Below are 19,320 nucleotides of genomic sequence, written 5' to 3' on the forward strand. Positions count from 1 at the left end.
ATTAAAATGATCACTGTAATTTGAAAACGACTGCGAATTGGCCCGGACCAAATTTGACGTCAATATGTGAGCTAACGATATGCTAATTAGTTGCCACTGCTACCGAGCAGAGTGCCATGGACTCGGATCATTAATTAAGAGGGGCTCTGATCTGCGGATTGACGTGGTTGCAGTTTGCCGGTTGCAGGTAGCACAGGTTGCACAGGTTGCAGGTTGCAGCCTACGCCACCAAGTTGGCCAAGTGGATAATGCCAGATAATGGCAATTTCCTGCCACCAGGCCAATTGTTGCTGCCGTGCCAAGGAGCAACAGCAGCAGCATCAACAGCAACTGCAGCAGCAGCAACACCCCAGCAACATGCTGCCCCTGGCTGACCGCAGCTTAAATAAAATTACATTCAAATTCAATTGTAAATGCATTTTATCTGTTGGTTTTGCTGCTGCCTTTGCTGCCTCTGCTGCTGTTGCTGCTGCTGCTGGGGCTGTAAACTGCAATCATGTTGCACATTTTTCTCTGGCAGGCCGAGTCGCCAGCCTAGAGACGCTGGCCTTTTACAATCAAATGTAATTATTTTTGCAATATACACCTTCAGCTGCTCTTGCTGCGTTGCTTCGTTTGCGGCACAGCAACAAGTTGCTTAGCATACTTCCGTTTGTGCCACAAAAGGCCGCGCCCGAGAACCTGGAGCCTGCAACCTGGCCTCTGAACGGCCATATACATAACTCGGGCCCAAAAAGGGGGATCGGGTTCGGGATCGGGATCGGAATCGGGATCGCGTGATCAAAGTCAATTTAGCTGCGATATACAGACACATTTGTTTTGCTGTTGCTGCTGTTGCTTCTGCTGGCGCAGCAACTTCTGTTGCACGTAGACCGGCCCAACGATCCTGTCGTCATCTGCTGGTGCCGCTGGTGCAGCTAAATTAAACCATTGCCGCCTTATCGTTGCCGACTAACTGAGGCGCCTAAAAGGGACACAGAAACTGACAAGGGGCTACAGAAAATATAAAAATAAATATTAAACTGGCCACAGTCAGCTCAGCCAGTCAGTAACATTTAACTTGAACCTTAAAATACATAAACTTCACTTGCATAATTGCAATAAAGTGCACTTTGGTCACACTAGAGTACTTGAGATTGATATCTAAGTGTGCACGGCGTGGTTACACCCTCTAATGTGGCACTTCCTCTTGCTGTTTTCTATTCTTGGCTATTCTTGGCAAATGTTTATCATAATTAGGCGCACGATTTGCTGCTTAATCGCTGCATTAACATAAATAGCAGAAAAGAGCTGAAAACGAAATGAAACGTAGAGGAACTAGCAAACTAAAAAAAAAAACCGAAAAAAAATCGCCAGAAGCGAAAAATGGTTTCTTTGACCAAACTAAAGATCCCTGGCTCATTTCATGCTAATTATATATGACCGGGCTCAAAATGAATGGCTGGAACGCCCGCCATTTTAGCCTAGACTAGAGAAGCGCGCTTCGCATTCATTTGGAGTCGGAAATTATTTAATTTTAACCTCTGGGGGCCAGCAATCATCATTAAGCACGAGCTTCGAATGCCGCGTATTTGTTTTTTTTTTCCCCTCCACCATTTCAGTTGATTTTCGTTTTTCATTTTCATTTTTTTTTTCTTTTACTTAAGGTTTGAAGCAAAGGGTTTTGGGTCAACGCCAAGGGGCCAAACCTTCGAGTCCGCCCACTCCACCTTCTCCTCACATCCGTTCGGCTTCAGTTTTTCTGTTTTTCAGTTTTGAGTTCGTTTATCAGTCAAAAGCGATCTTTGCAATTAGCCTTAAACGCTTTTTGGCTCAACACGAAGCCCGCAAACGCCGAAAACGCCGAAAATGCCGAAAACTGACTGAAAACCCCTCAACTGGGTCACAAGGTCCAGCCTGTCTCATCCTCCGTCCGTCACATTATCAGAACGAAATTATCGTATATCAAAAGCTTCGGTCGTCGAGAATTGCAGCGCCTGCATATTTATTTTTAATCATTTTTGTGAAAGCAGGTGAAATTTTTGGCATTTATGAAAGTGCAGCCGCGTGACTCGGTTCACTTCGTTCGGTTTCGTATAAAAATTAATATAGATTGCAAGTGGGGATACGCAACGGCAATACAGCCATACAGCCATACAGCCACACATCCCCACACATTCATACAGCAACAAGTTGAAAGTTTCCTGAGCGTTTTGCGGCACATAACATATTTCCCGTTTCTTTTTCGCTTTGTGTAAAATTTATTATGCCAAAGGCCGATCATTATCGGGTAGCCAAATTATATATGCGCGCGCGCACATGATGCGCATTAAGGGTTCCCACATCGATCTGCTCGATCTGCTCGATCTGGTGGATCTGGTGGATCTTGGGGATCTTGGGGATCTGAGGTATCTGGTGGATCCTCGCAGGTATCGCTCGGTTAACCGCAGGCTCCTCGGGGCCAAAACTATAAAATGTCGCAGACTATAAATCCACTTGGAGCAATAAATTTCTCAAAATGTCAGCGCAGGCTCCCGCATTAATTACAGACTCTGTTCGATGTTGCTGCCGCTGCTGCTGGGTTGTTGCAGCAGCAACATATCGCCGCATGTTGCATGTGGCACACCAGCAACACCCGCATCTGCTGGGGTCTGCCGCTCCGGTAATGTGAGCCGTTCCTTGGCATGTAATCAATAGTTGTAACCACCAAAAGTGCACCAGCCAATATCTCGAAGTTTTCTGCTTTTTTTTTCTGAGTTTTCTGCGTTTTCTGAGTGCTGTTTTGTGACCGCAAAGGCAAGTGCAAAGCATTCAATTTTTGCCCCGTTGACTGCAACAAGTTCTTTCAATTTGCCTTGCCAGGTGGAGTCGACAACAACAATAATAAAAAAAAAACAACAAATAAAATAATAACAACAACACAAGCGAAAAACAACCATACACAATTGCAAACTTGCGCGTGTTTTGGCTCGCATTTTGATTGCCTACAAGCCGTTGCTGTCACTTTGCATTATACGAGTCCAAGATTCCAGAAAGGGGGTTTCAACTCAGGGACTACGGGGGGTTTCTCGAGGGGATGTGGGGGAGCATGGGGGAGCTTGGGGGTCGGGAGGCCTTTCGACGAACGTCAGGCGTTCAAAAACGCGCTCAAGTCTTGTGTAAAACGCACTGCAAACGTAGCAAATGAAATAAATTGTTTAAATCGTTGAGGAAACCAAAAAGAGAATGGATTATCATAATGAATTAAGAATCTTTTTAAGCGTGCTTTTAGGTTTTATTTTGAAATTTTCTAAAGCTTTTTAAAACTGTTGCTGGTTTGGAATTATTTTTCATGATTTTTCGAAACCAATCACTCCATCAAACTATCAATTCCTTTTCATTTAAACACAAAACATTTTAACATATTTTTCCGACTCCAGAGAAGTATTTCCTTAACAAAGTGCAGGCTTTTGAGACCCATTTAAAATAATCTTTGTTGTCACAGAAGATAGGCAAACAGAAGAAATGACCTTAAGCTTCCTTGACTATTTTTCTATTCAGTCTGCACGACGGGGCGCCCTTGAAAGTCATTAATTTTCAGAGTTTCAAGCCTTACTTTTCTTACTTTATTTTTTTAAGTTTTAGTTTTTAGGGGAACCTGGCGCGATTAAAGCGCAATTATGCTGTGTTTGATATGTTAATTTCGCTGGATCGCTTGAAAGAACACACAATTATGCTGCTGGACGCTACTAATTTATGCAGCTCGTGTGTGTTTTTCGAGATCGATTGATCGATGGTGTGGAATCATCAGCGGCAGGTGTTAATTGATTTCATTCGCTTGTAATTTGACTCGTTTGTTTATGGGCCCCGTGTGTGTGTGTGTGTGTCTGAGTATTTACCGTTTGCGTACCGTTCCGTTTTCTCGAATCCGAACTGAATCCGCATCCGTATCTCAACACAATTATGGCGATATTGTGGTGACAAATTTTTCGGGGCGCACAAATAAGACCAAAAACCCAAAAAGACTCCGGCGTTGTTCAATGGGCGATTGCATGAATGGAACTGCGCCTCCGCTGCGTGCTGCTGCGGCTTTTCTCTCGGCCTTTTGTTAATTAAGCTGTATTTCATGCAGCTGACGGATTTTATGAATAAAGTGCCGCCACCGACCGACGAGACGCAAAAATCGAAGCAAAAAATCCAAAAACGCTTCGAAAAAATCGCGAAAAGCCAGCAAAAAATGTTTAAAACGATGTGTAAAAAATCGAAAAGCGAATGTGATGACACCCAAAGAAAAACGCGGGGCGTGTCAAAAGAAATCTCTCGCCATTCGATGGATTACTTAGCAGCAGCAGAGATTGGAACATTCGGACATGTGGAACGCTTTTCTGGCCTTAATCGCCACTGGCCAGCCAACTGGCCAACAGGCCAAATCGCAAAGGTCGCACTCGTCTGTTCGTCTGATCTTCTGCTGCTGGCCAATTGAGCTGTTGTTGTGCGCTTGTCGTTGACGTCATGTTAATTTTTTATTTATTTATTTGTTTTAAAATTTTTTTTTGCTTATTTGTGTGCTCTGTGTTGGCAACAAATGCCGATTTTTATGGTCAGGTTGCCAGCTTTTGGAGGCAGCATCGAATTCAGCAGCAACTTCAGGGGGCAGCCTCGCCAGCTCGCAACTCGCAACTCGCAACTTGCGACTTGCGACTGTCGCGAGCAATTAATCTTCAAAAGTGGCCAGTTCCAGCTGCACTGGCTTGTATCGTTTTATTTTTATCTTACAATCCTGCATGTAATGCTGTATAGATTTGGCATGTGTTTAATTTTAAATCGATTATTTGGCATACAACATTTCTGAAACATTTCTAACAAGTTCTAAAACATTTACAATATTTGTTGATACATTTCTGACATTTTCTAAAACATTTCCAATATTGTTTGATAAATTTCTGATATTTTCTAAGTTATTTCCGATACTTTCTTTAACATTTCTGTTATTTCCTGTGGCTTGTCCGCACGCGCCTTTCACCAAAATATTTTTCCAAGAACTAAGCTTGATAATTTTCTGTGTCTAAGAATAGTAATTTATAGCTGTGAAGCTTATCGTTTATATTTATAGGTTTCCCCCACAATGCTTGCCGTCATTTCCGATTTATTTGTTTTTAATATTATTATTTTTGGAAAGTATCGTACAGTTCCATCTGATACCACCACTGATTTTGACTGGCCAAGAGACGACACTGGCTTGTGGCAAAGTTGTGGCAAAGTTGGACAGCCCCACAGACGCACATGATCGATCCGAAGGGGATCTACCCTGTACACACCCCCACCCCCCCTGGGTGCTGTCCTCGTCGCACGCATTAAATTCAAAATGCGTTTCAGCTTTTTGTGAAGGTTGCCTGGCCGGCCAGGTGGAGTTGCGATCGCCAGGCCAGGGTTGTCATTCGCAGCCAAAAAAAAAAAAACACAAATAAAACAGAAAAAAAAAACGAGCTGCATCAGCAGCTGGCTGGTGTGGCAAACTTACCTCTGTGACTTAGACCGAGTTGGCCGAGTTGTCCAATCGCTGCAGATCTGGCATAGTCTGGAAGGAGAAATGGCGAGGAGCTGGTTAGAGATTGCGGATTTTTTGGCGATGATGTGGCATGCAGCCATGTGCTATGACAAATTGTGGCAGCTCGCTGGCAGAGCGGATTTTTCATCCGATTTTTCAGCTGATTTTTCAGCTGCTAATTGCTGTGGTAATTAAAGCAGAACACAGAGCGGGCGCGGAGATCATTAATCAAGCTGGAAATAGTTGGCAGGTTGGACAAAACTCTCTGCCCGGCTGGCTAGCTCATAAATATTTAATGGTCTAGGCAAATAGCGATCGGATCGCTTGGTTCTCAGACTGCTTGGCGATTTAATGAAAATAGTGGCCAACTTTTTGGTGGAGCTACCTATGTATGTATAGTATGTATGTACCACCCAAAAGACATTGATTGATTGAAGTGTTTTAATATTAGCCACAAAATGAGCCCCCTCCCGAAAAAGAGCGGTTACCACCCACAAACAGGGCCAAATTAAGTGGGCGTGTCGGCCACCGTAAAAATTGGCTAGAGAAAGAGATATCAAACAGAAGGAGCTAAATGCCGCCGTCTGATTGCCAATCGAATCTCCAATCTCCACGGCAGCTGATTGATGGGGGAAGCGCTTGGCATTGCCTTCAATAAATTATAATTTCTACCTTTTTTTTTTCCTGTTCAGCTTAATTCTGCTCATTAATACAGTAGCTGAAACAACGGCGATAAAAACTAACAAATGTCAGGCTGCAATTGTGGCTGCTGCCTTTTTTGGACCTGACAATTGCGGCTATTATTTGCTAATTCTTCAAGCAATATAAACAATTTAAGCAATTTATAACAAGTATTGTCAACATGATTTGCATCGAAGTGAGTGCGGGTGCTTTGTTTTGGCCGCTAATTGGCATGTTGCTGGCATGTAGCTGCGACATGTTGCAGGCGGGTGCAGCCGATTCGATTGCCACCTGTTGCAATTAGGCATGCAGCACGACGTGTTGCGGTTGCATGTGGCATATGACCAGCAGCTATGTGACCGACCAGTTTCCAACTTCCAGCAGCTGTGCGACCTTAACAAATATGCAGCTCAAAACCAAAACCAAAATCGAAATTGAAAACTTGTTGGCACAATACGAGTGTTGGGTATCTGCATCTGAATCGGTGGCACAGCTGCGCCGCAACTGGCAACGCTGATAAACTCTGGCTCCGCCTTATCGCACCCCCACAACAACAGCCAGAAGCCACTCTTATCTCACGAACCTTGGCCTCTTCAATCTTAAATCTGAATCTCTGTGCGTGAACTGGACCAAGGCACTCGAAACTATTCGACAACGCCTACTCAAAAAAATAAGAAAAAATCATAAGAAAAAAACCAAACCAAACTGAACTGAACTGAACTGAAACCCCAGATAAACATCGTTTTGTGTGCGTTATTGAAATTCGAATTTCAAATGAGCCACGCAACAGGGAAAATCTGTTTCAGTTTGTTTCTTGTTTTTGTTGTAGTTTTCAAGAGCTGCGGTGGGAACTTTTATATTCGAAGCTTTTTGGGTTATGGCATGCACATACATATCTGGAAACCGTTTGACTTTTGCAGTTAAACTTTCAAATGCAATTAGTTGCGGGCATAAATTACATAGAACCTCGGACTGACCAGCGAAAGAGCTGCTATTAAAATGATTGCCAGCGATGTGGCGAGGGTGACCACCTACTACAATCAACGAGGCGTGCATGCAACGTAGAAATTGCTGCCTGGCAGCAACATCAGTAGCTGCAGCAACAAAACAGCAGCAACAACAGCAGCGGCGCAAAATTAGCAGCGCGTGCTAAACAATTGCCCCAAGCAACAGTAGCTGCCACACAGCAGCACAAAGCACTAGAAAAAAGGCACACACCCACTTCAGCACACACCAAAGGCGAGTTTGCATATTGTTTTACCAGCAATATGGCGGCGTTGCAGTAGCAACATGAGCAGCAGCATCGGTGGCACGGCAGCAACATCGCAATGGTAATTGCAACAATTTAACGGTCTGTCGCTTGGCTCTGCGCTTAAGTGTACCTTGGGTGCAGTGCCAGTGTCTCTCTGGCGAATCTCCACTATTTCTCTTTTTTGGCAGCCTACAACTTAATCAAAAACTAATTGCATTTGCATAGAGATGCAAGAGTTACTGCTGCTGTTGCTGTTGCTGCGTAGGCCCCTTCCACGGATGTGGTTTTCAACGCTTGGCTGTGTCAACTTTCAATCAAAGTCAAAAAAAAAAAAAGGAAAAAAGTAAGACTGAAAAAAAAGTGGCAACCCACTGTGGTTTACTTTAACCAAGCCCAAAGTCAGCTTCCTGGCAGCGACCGCAAAAAGCGACTGGCAACAACTTCTGGCTAGCGGGTGCTGGCCATCTCCATCTCAGGTGGTCAAGTTCTGCTCACTCCGCTCAACCGTGGGAGCCTGGCCATAAAGAGTAAATTAAAAACACACACACTCACATATATATATATATATTGCACACACGCGGAGTGGTATCCGTCAGATACGCAGATACCCAGATACCTGAGCATACGCACAGTACACATTCTAATTTATAAGGCGGACGCCCGCGCAGGCTACGCATTTCCTCTGTGGATCTGCATTTCTGCACGAAAGCCAAAAGGCTGGACAGGATCTCAGAATTGCAGAATTGCAGACTGCAAGCTGTAGACTGCAGACTGTAGACTGCAGACTGCAGACTGCAGACTGCGTCTGATGGATCACCGTAGATAAGCGAATCTTGCAGATAATCGCATCACTCACTGGGAGTCGTCTCCTTTGCAGTCTGCTCCTCTGGCAGGTTGCAGTTTGCCGGCCCCGGAGACATGCAATAATTTTCAAACAGCAGACTCCGAGTAACTCCGCCACGATGATGATGCATGACAGTGACAGTGCGTTGTTGTTGCAGCATCTACTGCTGCTGCTGCTGCTGCTGCTGATGGTGATGCTCTGCTGCGGCTGTTGTTGCATGACATTAAGCATGTTGCAAACAGACGCTGCCACGCCAAACTGACAATGAGTCCTGCTGCAGCGAATTGTGGGTGCCTCGAAAATTAGCCACAAAGGTGGAATGGAGAGAGGGAGGAGAGCGGTACACTGAACAAAATATAGCCATGGTAATTTATCAAGTTAAAAGACTGAAGAAACCATATATACAAGAAATCTTTTTCAACACTTGATTCTGTTACTAAATTATTTGTTCCTTGGTAAACTGCAGTAAGTTACCACAAGTGACCCACATTTTCGCGCTCTGCAGCTCGAAACTTATTTTCATGCTTCATCTGCAGCAGCAGCAGACGCAGAGCGGTAAAAATAAGTTAACAGCAAAAAAAAGGGGGAATCTTTACAAGCGCATCGAAAGCTGAAATGAATTACAACTTCTACGGCATTCCCGAGCTTTGTTTAGAGCGAAAAAAAATCAATTAAAATTCATAGCTTTTATGCACTCTTCCATTCGAATTTTGTTATTTATTTATTCTTTACTCTTTACTTTTAAACTGGATGGGGGCGGGGGAGCAGTGGCTTCTGCTGCCCCAAAAAAAACGAAGGGACAGCGGCTGCCTGAAAATGAAGCTGGCGCCAGTCGAGTTGAGCTGATAAAAATCACGCCGATGTAGCATCAACAAAACTGGCCAAGATTTTCACTCGACCATACCTGTTTACTTCATTGGCGGGGGTTGTCTGGAAAGGGGGGAGAGAGGGGAAAGAGGGGCTTTATGTCTAGCCACCGACGCAGTTGCAGGGGCAGCGTCAACGGGGCCTCATCATTATCATCATTAAAGTGTCAGTTAATAATTTCTACCTACCTCAAAACCCCCTGGCTGCCGCGTCTCAACTTATTCGAGTGGCTTTACAGCATTCGAAAGGGTTTTCTGATGTCTTTTTGGCTACCTGGTGCAGTGAAGTTGGTGTCTGTGGGTGGCCAGCCAACACCACCACCCCCCACCCCTTGACCTTATTTGGGCCATTAAGCGGCAGTGCAGGATGGAAAGAGAGTGAGTAAGACAGAGAATGAATGAGAGAGCTGTTGGTCCTGTCGAGTTCGTTGCTTGAGTCTTTTGTTTTTGGCGGCCGCAGCGGGGCAATGTGAAAAATGCTCAAATTGCAGAGTGCAATTCGAGTGCTTCCAAGCAGGTTGCTACTGCCGCTGCCGCTGCCACTTCCAGTCGCAAGTTGCAAGTTGCTAGTTGCTGTTGCACCTGCAGACAATTGCTAATAATTATTTATGCGGCCCAGGGGCAGGTTGCTGCGAGTAACTCCTAGAGAAGAGTGCCTGCCACTTTGGCATTGGCTACTGTGCCACTCCCCAGCCCCTTTTTTCTTGGCTCATCAGGCAGTTAATGACCAGTCGACGTGGTCATCGCCATACCCTGGCCAATCCATAATTATACTGCCATATATACATACATTCAAACATATATATATATATATATATATGTAGTATGCTGAAATGCAGAGAGCTGCGGCATTGGTGTTTTTGGTGGGTGGAGTCACGCCTTCAGCCTCACGCTACCACTCCCCAGTGCTTTCAGTTTTAATTTAATAATATTTTGTTACTTTATAGGCCGAAGCGACAAGCTTGTTTACAAGCTCCAAACATGCAACAACTTTAATAGTTGTTGGCCAAACAGCAAACAGTAAATGCAGCGAAACAAGCAAAACGCAAGGAAATCAAACGTGAAAGAGATAGCTTAGGAGGGCAGAACTCCTTAGCACATTGGAGGCACAATGCGGTCGTAAGTTGTGGCATTTTGCGCACTTCCTGTCGCCTGTCGACCCAAGTTCCTTCTGTATCCTTTTCCAACTGCCTGTGTAATGTACGTTTCTATGTATATGACTCCGTCAGCTAGCTCCCCCACTTTTGTACGAAACTTTTTTGCCACACGCACGCACTGCAGTTGTTTTGCATAACGCCTTTAACTGCGCCAAGTTCCCCTGCTTTTCCCATTTTCCATTTCACTTCACTTTCTTGCCAGCGGAAAACACTCCCCCAAAAGCTGAAAAGTAATCCCCACATAGACACATTTAACTTGTTTCGCCTTTTGCATGCGATTAGTTTGGTAATTTGATTGTGCCACTATCTCTGTATCTGTATCGCTCTCCTTTGAGTTAAGCTGTTAAACTTTGTCCTTGCACCCGGCTTTTTTGGCTTTGCGTGCTTGCTAATTGAAAGGATTTTGTGGGAAATAGTTTGATACCCCTCCCCACCCTTGGATTGACACCCGATTTTCCCGCACTCGCCGCATTTTTCCGACATTTCCTGCTTAGTTTTCTCGTGCCTGGGAAAAGACCTTCGGCTGCAATTAGTCGACTGGAAGAAAGGGAAAATCTGCAGCATCATCTAATCTAATAAAATCAGCTTGCGTAATAACTTCCGTTTTAGGTTCTGCTGTTTTTTTCAAATTTTTTCAATTAAATCAATAACCGGCTAATCAGTTTCGGGCCTCTTTTCATGCTGCATATCCGTTTTGTGGGGCAGCACCATGCCTGAAAATCACGATCATCATCATTGTCATCATATAGGCTATATGGGATTTGGGATCCATCCTTTTCCAAGTCATTATCCCCAGTTTCTTTGCCGAGTTTCTGTTTCAGTTGTTTTCTGTGTTGTCGCCCCTCGCAGTTTGTTCTTTTGGACCAGTTTGACAGGTGTTTTCTTGCCGCTGACTGAAGCCCGATTCTATGCGACGTCTGCGCCTCTTTGGCTCTTTATTTGTTTTGTTTAACCGTCGGTTTTTAGCCTGGCTTTTCGACTTGGCACCAGAGTTTCGGTTTTTTGGTTTTGGTTTTGGATTGGCTTTAGCTTTGGGTTTCGGGTCGTGTGGCGTCGTCGGCGTTTTGAATGCAAGCGGTTCTACTCGTATTTTAAATACGCTCTGACATCAGAGCCCCAGCAAACCCCCTCCCCTACCCCTGGTTGTGTCCATGTGTCTTCTGGCGTGTCTTCTCCTTTTCTTCGTCTGCTTTAATTATAATTTATCTGACTTGTGCCTTAGTCGGCATCGACGACATCCAGCGTGAGCGTATCTCAAAGTTTTTGACTTTTATCTGCTGCTGAATTGATGAGTATATAATAAGACTTTATTGGTCGGAAAGCGGCTTTCAGGAATTTCTTTCAGTCAAGTGGAATGGTTGTCTCCCTGCCCGATTCTCCATCTCCATCTCTGGATCTCTGCTTCACTGGATCTCTGGTTCTCTGGACCTTAGTCTCCTGTCTCCTGTCGCCTGTCGTGGGTGTCGTTTCCCTGCAAGATCCTTTCCCGTTCTTGAAGTTTGAAGCGAGCGTGAGAAACAATTCCTTGTGGTTTCTGTGGCAATGCATTTCTCTTGTTGCTGCTGCCACAAATTCTCCAAGTGAATTCAGCGAAAAAAAATACGAACAGGCAAGGTAGAACGCCTTGGAATTTGGAGACCTCAGCCCTTTGCGTTCCTGCCTTTCTGGGCTCTTTTTTTCACTTTTTCTGCACTTTGTTGTCGTATCGAAATTGCAAGCGGAAATCAGCTCACAGAACTCAACAGGCTTCCCTTTTTCCTGTGGTCAAGTGGAGTCACTTAAAAATTCAATAGGGGAAATGTATACTAGCCCAACTTAAGCACACGCGTATCAGCAAAAAAAATAAAACACAAAAAGAGAAAAACAGAGAAATAAATAGAAAACAAATAAACAAACAAGAAACACATTTGTTAGACGAAAGCCGCTGGAAATATGCATAAACATAATAATAACAAGCCATTTACATATTCAACCGACATCGGATTGAAGCCTAAAACCATAAGTCAGGCATTGAGACCTTAACTTATTGGACTCACTCGCCAGATACTTAATATATTAATATTTTTGTAGAAAAGACGAAAAACTGTAAAAATAATCGCGCGACAAATTTATGATTAAATGAGTGTTATAGCGCGGACACTCCCCCTGCATTTTTTCTTATTTTCCACCTGCCAGACGCATTGTGATTGTCATCGATGGGTTTGCATTGTTTTCGATCGGTAGAAAAATCGGATTTGAAAAATGCCTTTGTGACACTCTTTTTCTAGAGAGAGAGATGGGGGGGTTTTGGGAGGTGTCGTTGTTGCCAGAGGCAACAACAAAGCGGCTTACACTTTGTTTACAATGTTGCCTGGCTATTTTACAGATATTTCTCGCCCCGCCGCCCGGCTGCTGCGTCAATATTGATCCATAAATAACAGATCCCCCGGACCAAGGCTTAAAAACTCCGGGGCCCAAGAGCGAATACCAAAAAACGAAAAAAACAAAAACCCAAGACCAACTCCGAACATTAGACGGGCAAAAGAAGAAGATCTGGCCGAGCGGTCACGTCTCAAGTGAAAATGGTTTTTAAGTGGGCAATGTCTAGTGAAAATTAAACTGTCCCCTGGGCACGTCAACGCCATCATCACCACTAAGCCTTGGCCAAAAACTGACCAGAGCTGACTTGGCTTCAGCGGAGATGAGCTGCTCCAGCGGTCCATCATATTCGGACCCTTGGATGCCAGGGATCTTAGGGATCCCAGGGATCCCGAGAAGTCGCTAAAACAAAGGCGAAGCATGTAAGAATGTGCTGTGCGAACATTTTGACACCCTGTAGTGTGAAATTTATACAAGTTTATGGCGCGAAATGGGTAGATATTTCATATTTAAATGCTGGCTATAAATCAAAAACGTTTGTTTTTGCTAAAAGTTATCTACTTTAATATGCAGCCTAAATGATTGTAGCTAGCCAGCAGGAGAAACATGGCCATAAATCTACATTTATTTGAAAAGTCAGTAACGACTTATCTATTGTTGTGAATGCCGAGAGGCCAATAAATAATGTTACTTATAAAAGTAAATGCCGAAAGTTATTCTCAATAAATGTGTGTGGGGGTGTATGGAGTGTTTATATGACACAAAGTGAAACTGGTTATTTCATCAGCTAAGTTTTAGAACAGTTTGCTAATAAAGCAATGAATTTATGTATTTATATTTTATTTATCTGGTTAAAAAAGTATAAACTAAGCACCACAAAAATACCAGGTATCATCGTCAGAGGGAAAAATGAGAAAAAACCGAAAATCCCAAAGTGTCAACTCCAATTGCCTTTTGCTTGGCATGTGCGCTGGGCTCTCTGGTTTTTGGCTCTGGACCAGGTCCAAATCTTCCCGCCAGAAGAGAGTCTGCCAGAATGCAGATGCCACAGCTCCGCCCCCCGCCCCCCGCCCCCGCCCCCGAAAATGTCGGGCTCTTTTGGTCAACGCTGGTCGTCAAATATTTGAGGTTGACTTTGGCTTGCGCTTGCGCAAATACTAATAAAATTTCGGTTAATTTTTTTTAACTCGACACGCACACACACTCATCCGTGCGTAAACACATACATGCACACACTCGTATATTTTTATTTATTTGCTGTTGCTGTTGTCGCGCACTTGAGTGTAATGGATTTGTTGGCATGAAGATATTTCTTTATTATTATTATTCGGTTTTTTTTTTCTGGTTGTTTTGTTGTTGTTGCCTCTTAACGCTGTCGCTTACTTAAAACAATTTGGAGGAACTTTCCTCCGCGACCAAGTGAAATGACAAACAGCAGGGGGTATTACATAAATTAGGCACTCGCCGCGATCCAAAAGATTCAAAATTAAAGTGCAATTCATATTTGAGATACTCGCTGGATTTATGAACGCCATTAGCTTGGGGGTGGGTGGTTTTTTGGGGGCATGTGGAGCTCGTAAACAAACATTACAATTAAGTTTTATGTGACAGACATTTGCGCTTATAAACTCGGCGAAAATATTGGCCCAGGTTAAAGCGAATTGCAAATTTTGCGATTTTTCCAGCTGGAAAACTGGCCGTCGCGCAACAGGTTTTCCACGTTTATGAGTTGGCCTAATCAAAAAAAAAAAACAAAAAAACGGCGACAACAATCGAAAGATCTGCACGCTGCTAGTGTCTTTTTGGTGGCTGACTCAGAAATAATCAGTTGGCTTTATGCAATGGCCCGTAAATTTCCCAACTCGATCCCACCCACACCCACTGACCACTCCAAGTGCTTATCAAACGCCTGCTTATCACACATCCAAGCCACCCAACCACCCAACCACCCACTCAAAAGTGGGCGTCCGGTAAATAGAATTGGGTTCGTTATTTCGAGGCGAGAAATTCATGAATTGCGACGCGAGCAGTGACGTAAATCGAAGGACAGATAGCCCCACCGGATCGGGTGGCTATATGTGCGTATATGATGTATATATATATAGCTTTTCCTTTCCCTCCGATAACAGACGACCATGTGCGGTGGGTGGCCGCAATCGCGCAATCTTCGCTCACGATTTTAACTTTGTTTTCGTTTCGTTTATATTTTCAATAGTCATAGCTCATGCCAAACACTCCGCACTTATTCATATACATACATATACAATTTAATGCTCATTCAAACCGTAATCAGCGATCTATGTAGTCCAATGACGTTAATTGAAACTACTCGAGATTAAAAGTTGTTTTCAAGTACGTGCTGCGGCGGTGGCCCCACCAAAAAAATAATTCACTTCATTGAGGACTGCGTGCGTTTGTCAGATATGCCAAAAAAAACTAAATATATGAAACAAAAATGCCCGCGGTGGGGACTCGACTATCTACAGAAAGAAAGAAACCCACAGACTAACAAATCCACCGATAATACTGCGGTTAGTCTGGGAATCTTCAAGGTTCGGTGATATAAAGTGTTTTTTTTTAAATGTAATGTCAGAAAATGCCATCCTGCAAGTGTGGTTGGATTGTAGTTGTGGGAATTTAGATTAAAGTTCTTTGGAACTGATTGATACAGGAGAATGATTTCATGTTTCTTATATTTCCTGTGTGTGCCACAATCTGAACATTACTACAAATATTATATCCAAATTTTAAATTATGAATGGTCATTTCCTAATAGCTAGACTTGAAATAAACCAAGTACCGAATGGTTGTCTTCAGTTCCGAGAAACTGGAGTTGAACTTCCTGCTAATTGAAGGGGTGTGATCGAATCGGAGCGCATCTTTGATATCTCCTCCTCCGCGGCGAGGCTCTAATGAAAAACAAAACGTTTATCAAATGCATGATAACGAGGCATGTCCAGGGCCAATACCGATGTGGCCCTATCAGAAGTCGAAGATGTTGGATCGGCATTAACCGCAGATCGAAAAGGTGTTAAGTCACTCGGTGTTAAGTTGGCAACTGTGGCAGACATGGCAGTCATGTCAGTCTTTGTTTTATTGTTTAACGCATTCCAATTAACATCTCCAATGATCTGTCTGATTGTGATGCTGTGATGGTGTGTCTCTTTTAACGCACACGTGATGATTGAATTTTAATTTCAAGCCCGGCTTGGCAACTCTCGGCCAAAAAGCTTTGTTGACCCCTTTGAGCTGGAGGTGCCACCTCCACAACCTCTGTGGCATTTTCAGAATCGGGCACGACTAATCCAAATCAAATGGCTTCACCAAATCAATTCGTTTTCAATCGTTTAAAGTTAATTAACGCGCCAGAATTTTATTTCACTTTACACATTCCTCTTTCCATTTCACTGCTCCTTTGTTCTGTAACACACGCTTTTGTTTTTTGTTTTGCTGTAAATTTATTTTATGTTTTTTTCCTTTTTTCCTTTTTAAACTTTTTTGTTTTTTTTTCCCCCGTATTGTGTGCATTTTTTGTGTGTGTTTTTATTTTATTTTTGTATTTTTTCTGTATTTTTTTTCACTCAACGTCTCAATTTCAATGCGCGCTCTTTTGTTGTTTGTATTAAAATTGTTAATTTAAGGCTGTGTCAGAAATAAATTAACCACTGAACCAGGGACCTTAAGTCGACCAAACAGTGTATATGGCGTTATTTTCTTCTGTTTTTCCCCCCTGTTTCCCCCTTTTTTTTCTAGGGAAGTGAGGCGCAGGAGCTGCGAGTGGAGCACTTTTGTGTGGAAAATGCAAATTGCAGTTGACATCGGGGCTCGAGAAATGGCGTCGTGCGGGTGAGGCTCCAACTAGCGAACCACCTGAGACACCTTCGCCACCTTCGCCCCAAACTGCACCACCGCCAAGGGGAAACCACCAAGTGGTTGTCCGGCTGTTTAGCTGTTTGGCTGTTTTATATGCCAAATGCAGTGGGACAGCGGCAGACGTCGCCGTTCGTCATATAAGGTGCGGTGCGTATAAGTCAGCCGCGTTGGAGGAGCAGAGAAAAAATCACTCGACATATTGAGAAATGTGCAATAGCCTAATGCCCATTTAAGGCAGCACTTTTCATGGCAAGTTGCATTTATCGCCGATCGCATCGGAATCGAAATCGGAATCGGTTTAGAGCGATCGATCAAGCGTTTGGCTATTGGAGATTGGCGTTTGCCAGACAGGTCAAAAGCAAAGCAAACGAATTTGGGAGCAGCACTGCAGTAGATGCAGTAATCTATGCTAATGGGCAAGTGTAAAACATCGTGGAGCTATTATCCGAGAAGTGTCCTTTAAAGAACCCACCTCTCTCCCCCTGTTGCAGATCGGCTGTAAGATGTCTGTAAATGGTATAAATTACCAATGAATGACATACGATTTAATTGCCTCGACTAAGTAGCAACTGCCAGCAGCTTGCAACCAGCAACTTGCAACTAGCAAACAAGCAACTTGCAACTAGCTGCTTCTGCTGCATACAGATCAGTAGATCAGTTGATGTGGTTGCTGCCCGTGTCTCGAGTTGCTGGAATTAATTAATATTGCACTTTTGAAGCGCGTGCATACAAATTTGTCAGCCAGACGGCCAGTTCTTCAGCTCAGGTGTAGACAATTGGCATAGTTCACATAGAGAGAAAGAGGGAGTGTGCAGCTCTGCTTTTGGCCATCGCGGGCAATTAAAATTCCCCAAGACTGGCTAAAACTGGAAGTGGGAATCTGGAGCTGCAGCTGGAGCTGGAGCTGGAGCTGGAGCTGAAGGTGGAACTGGAAGTGGAAATGGAACTAGAACTGGGGCTAAGGGTCCTAGTACTATCTATCTACCCAGGCTCTATCGCACTCGCTTTTGTGTGCGTCAATTTGCCAGGCACACGATCTGCAGATCGGCGATGTCAAGTTGCTGCGGCGATTGACGTCAATATAGATAGAGTCAATATGGAATGGGCATGGGAGTGAGATGAGATTGGGATTGGGATGTTCATAATGATGATGAGGATGATGATGCCTCTGGAGGGGGCTTGTGCTGATATGGACTCATCATCAGTCCATCATTCATGGGTGCAATCGATTGCAGCCACTGCCACTACACACTTGCTCACTATATAGCCCCTCGATTTGATATTACGCTGAGTGTTATGGTAAACCGATCCTATACGTAACTGGAGCTCAGCTCTTTGACACATTTCGACCAACACAGCTGAGCTGGCAGTTTATAATTTTTTTGGTTTTTTGGCTGTGCAAATGACTAAGCCGTCGGCGAATTGAGCGATCTCGCGAACTCACCTTTAAGTTTTTTTGTAGGAGCGGAATTATCCAAGCATTATCCAATTTGTAGCTTTTGCCTTCGGGTTGGCAAACACATTTAACAAATATTTCTTTTTGTAGGCTGCGTTATGTTGTGTAAACTCTAATTGCTAATATCAAAATATCACACTTCTTTTTTTCATGTATGTATTATTTGTGCTTATGCTGCGTTTGCGTGTTTGGCTTATTGTGTGTTTTGTTTTGCGGCTTTAATTGATTTATATTACTTAATGGGCTGGTAAGACACACACTTTTCACTTGGTTTTAACTGATTTGGCGAGTTTAGTTTTACGAATATTGCTAGGCGTTTAGATACTATTTGCGGCTTGCCACTATGTAGATTTTCAATTAGCTGTTGTTGCACGCGCGATCGCTAGTGTTGCAGTTGCAGTTGCAGTTGGAGTGCTGCTGCTTCAGCTTCAGCTTCGTGCTGTCGTGTTTCGCGGTCTCGTCGCGTCAACGTGCGAATAACAAATAACGAAAACGTACGAAAAGATTTTCACTGCAAGAGGTTGGTTTTCCCAACGTGGCGTCGTCGTCGGCGTCGTCGTCGTCGTCGACAGAGCTTCGGCAGCAGCGACGGCACCACCGAACCACAACCACCAAGACCTCTATGCCTATCCAAACCAACCACTGAAACTCTCTTCGCGGAGAGAGCGAAGGAGTCCTATTGAGCGGCGGGTTGGAGGGGGAGTCTGCAGGCGGTACACTACGAAGATTACGTTACGTTCGGATATATTTTCTATAAATTTTTGTTGTGTTTTTTTTTGGGTCCGAAAAAGAAGCGTCTTGGATTTACAGCACTGAAGAATTCGCGGCAGCGCGTGCGGAGCGTCGATGAACCTGAACCGACACTGCCCAGCAAGAAACTGACTTCTGAGTAGAATCGCCACTCGTTCAGCGGCGATACCCAGCGGCACCAATACCAACGCACCGAGAGACACCCACACCGAGGCAAACGGGCGACTGTATGCGTATTTGTAGCGGTGTATCTGTGTATTGGTGCCGAGTGTTGGCCTCTCATTCGCCGGATAAAGTCGCGAGAGAGCGAGAAAGAGCAGCACGTGCAGTGGAGATTTCTCTAGTTGTTTTTTGTGTGTGCCGCTTTTCTCGGTGGGAGCTGCTCGAAAGAGCTTCTCCTCCCACTCTCCGCCCGCTGAGCAGTTGTTGTTTATGGCTGCGTGGGCTTCTAATTGCTCAAAACTCTATGCCAATGGGGGCACTCGGCTGCATTTGGCGCTTTTGGGTCGCCAGTTGCGAGTTGAGCCCCGAATAGGCACCTCCCACTTCCACCGACTGGCGTTATATAACGCCGAAT

At 44.2% G+C, this 19,320-nt stretch overlaps 1 protein-coding gene across 1 annotated transcript in view; it reads right to left on the minus strand.

The window, feature by feature from the left end:
* LOC120449482 (zinc finger protein 1) overlaps positions 1 to 18,847 on the minus strand; it is a 28,911-nt gene extending 10,064 nt beyond the window's left edge. The window contains exons 1-2 of the mRNA XM_039631959.1: positions 17,982 to 18,847; positions 5,480 to 5,536 (exon numbers count right to left, since the gene is read on the minus strand). The gene's annotated coding sequence lies outside the window, so the exon portion shown is untranslated. The remainder of the gene's footprint in view (positions 1 to 5,479; positions 5,537 to 17,981) is intronic.
* Positions 18,848 to 19,320: the final 473 nt, after the last annotated feature.

Source organism: Drosophila santomea, chromosome 3L (genome assembly GCF_016746245.2).
Source record: "Drosophila santomea strain STO CAGO 1482 chromosome 3L, Prin_Dsan_1.1, whole genome shotgun sequence".
NCBI lineage: Eukaryota > Metazoa > Arthropoda > Insecta > Diptera > Drosophilidae > Drosophila > Drosophila santomea.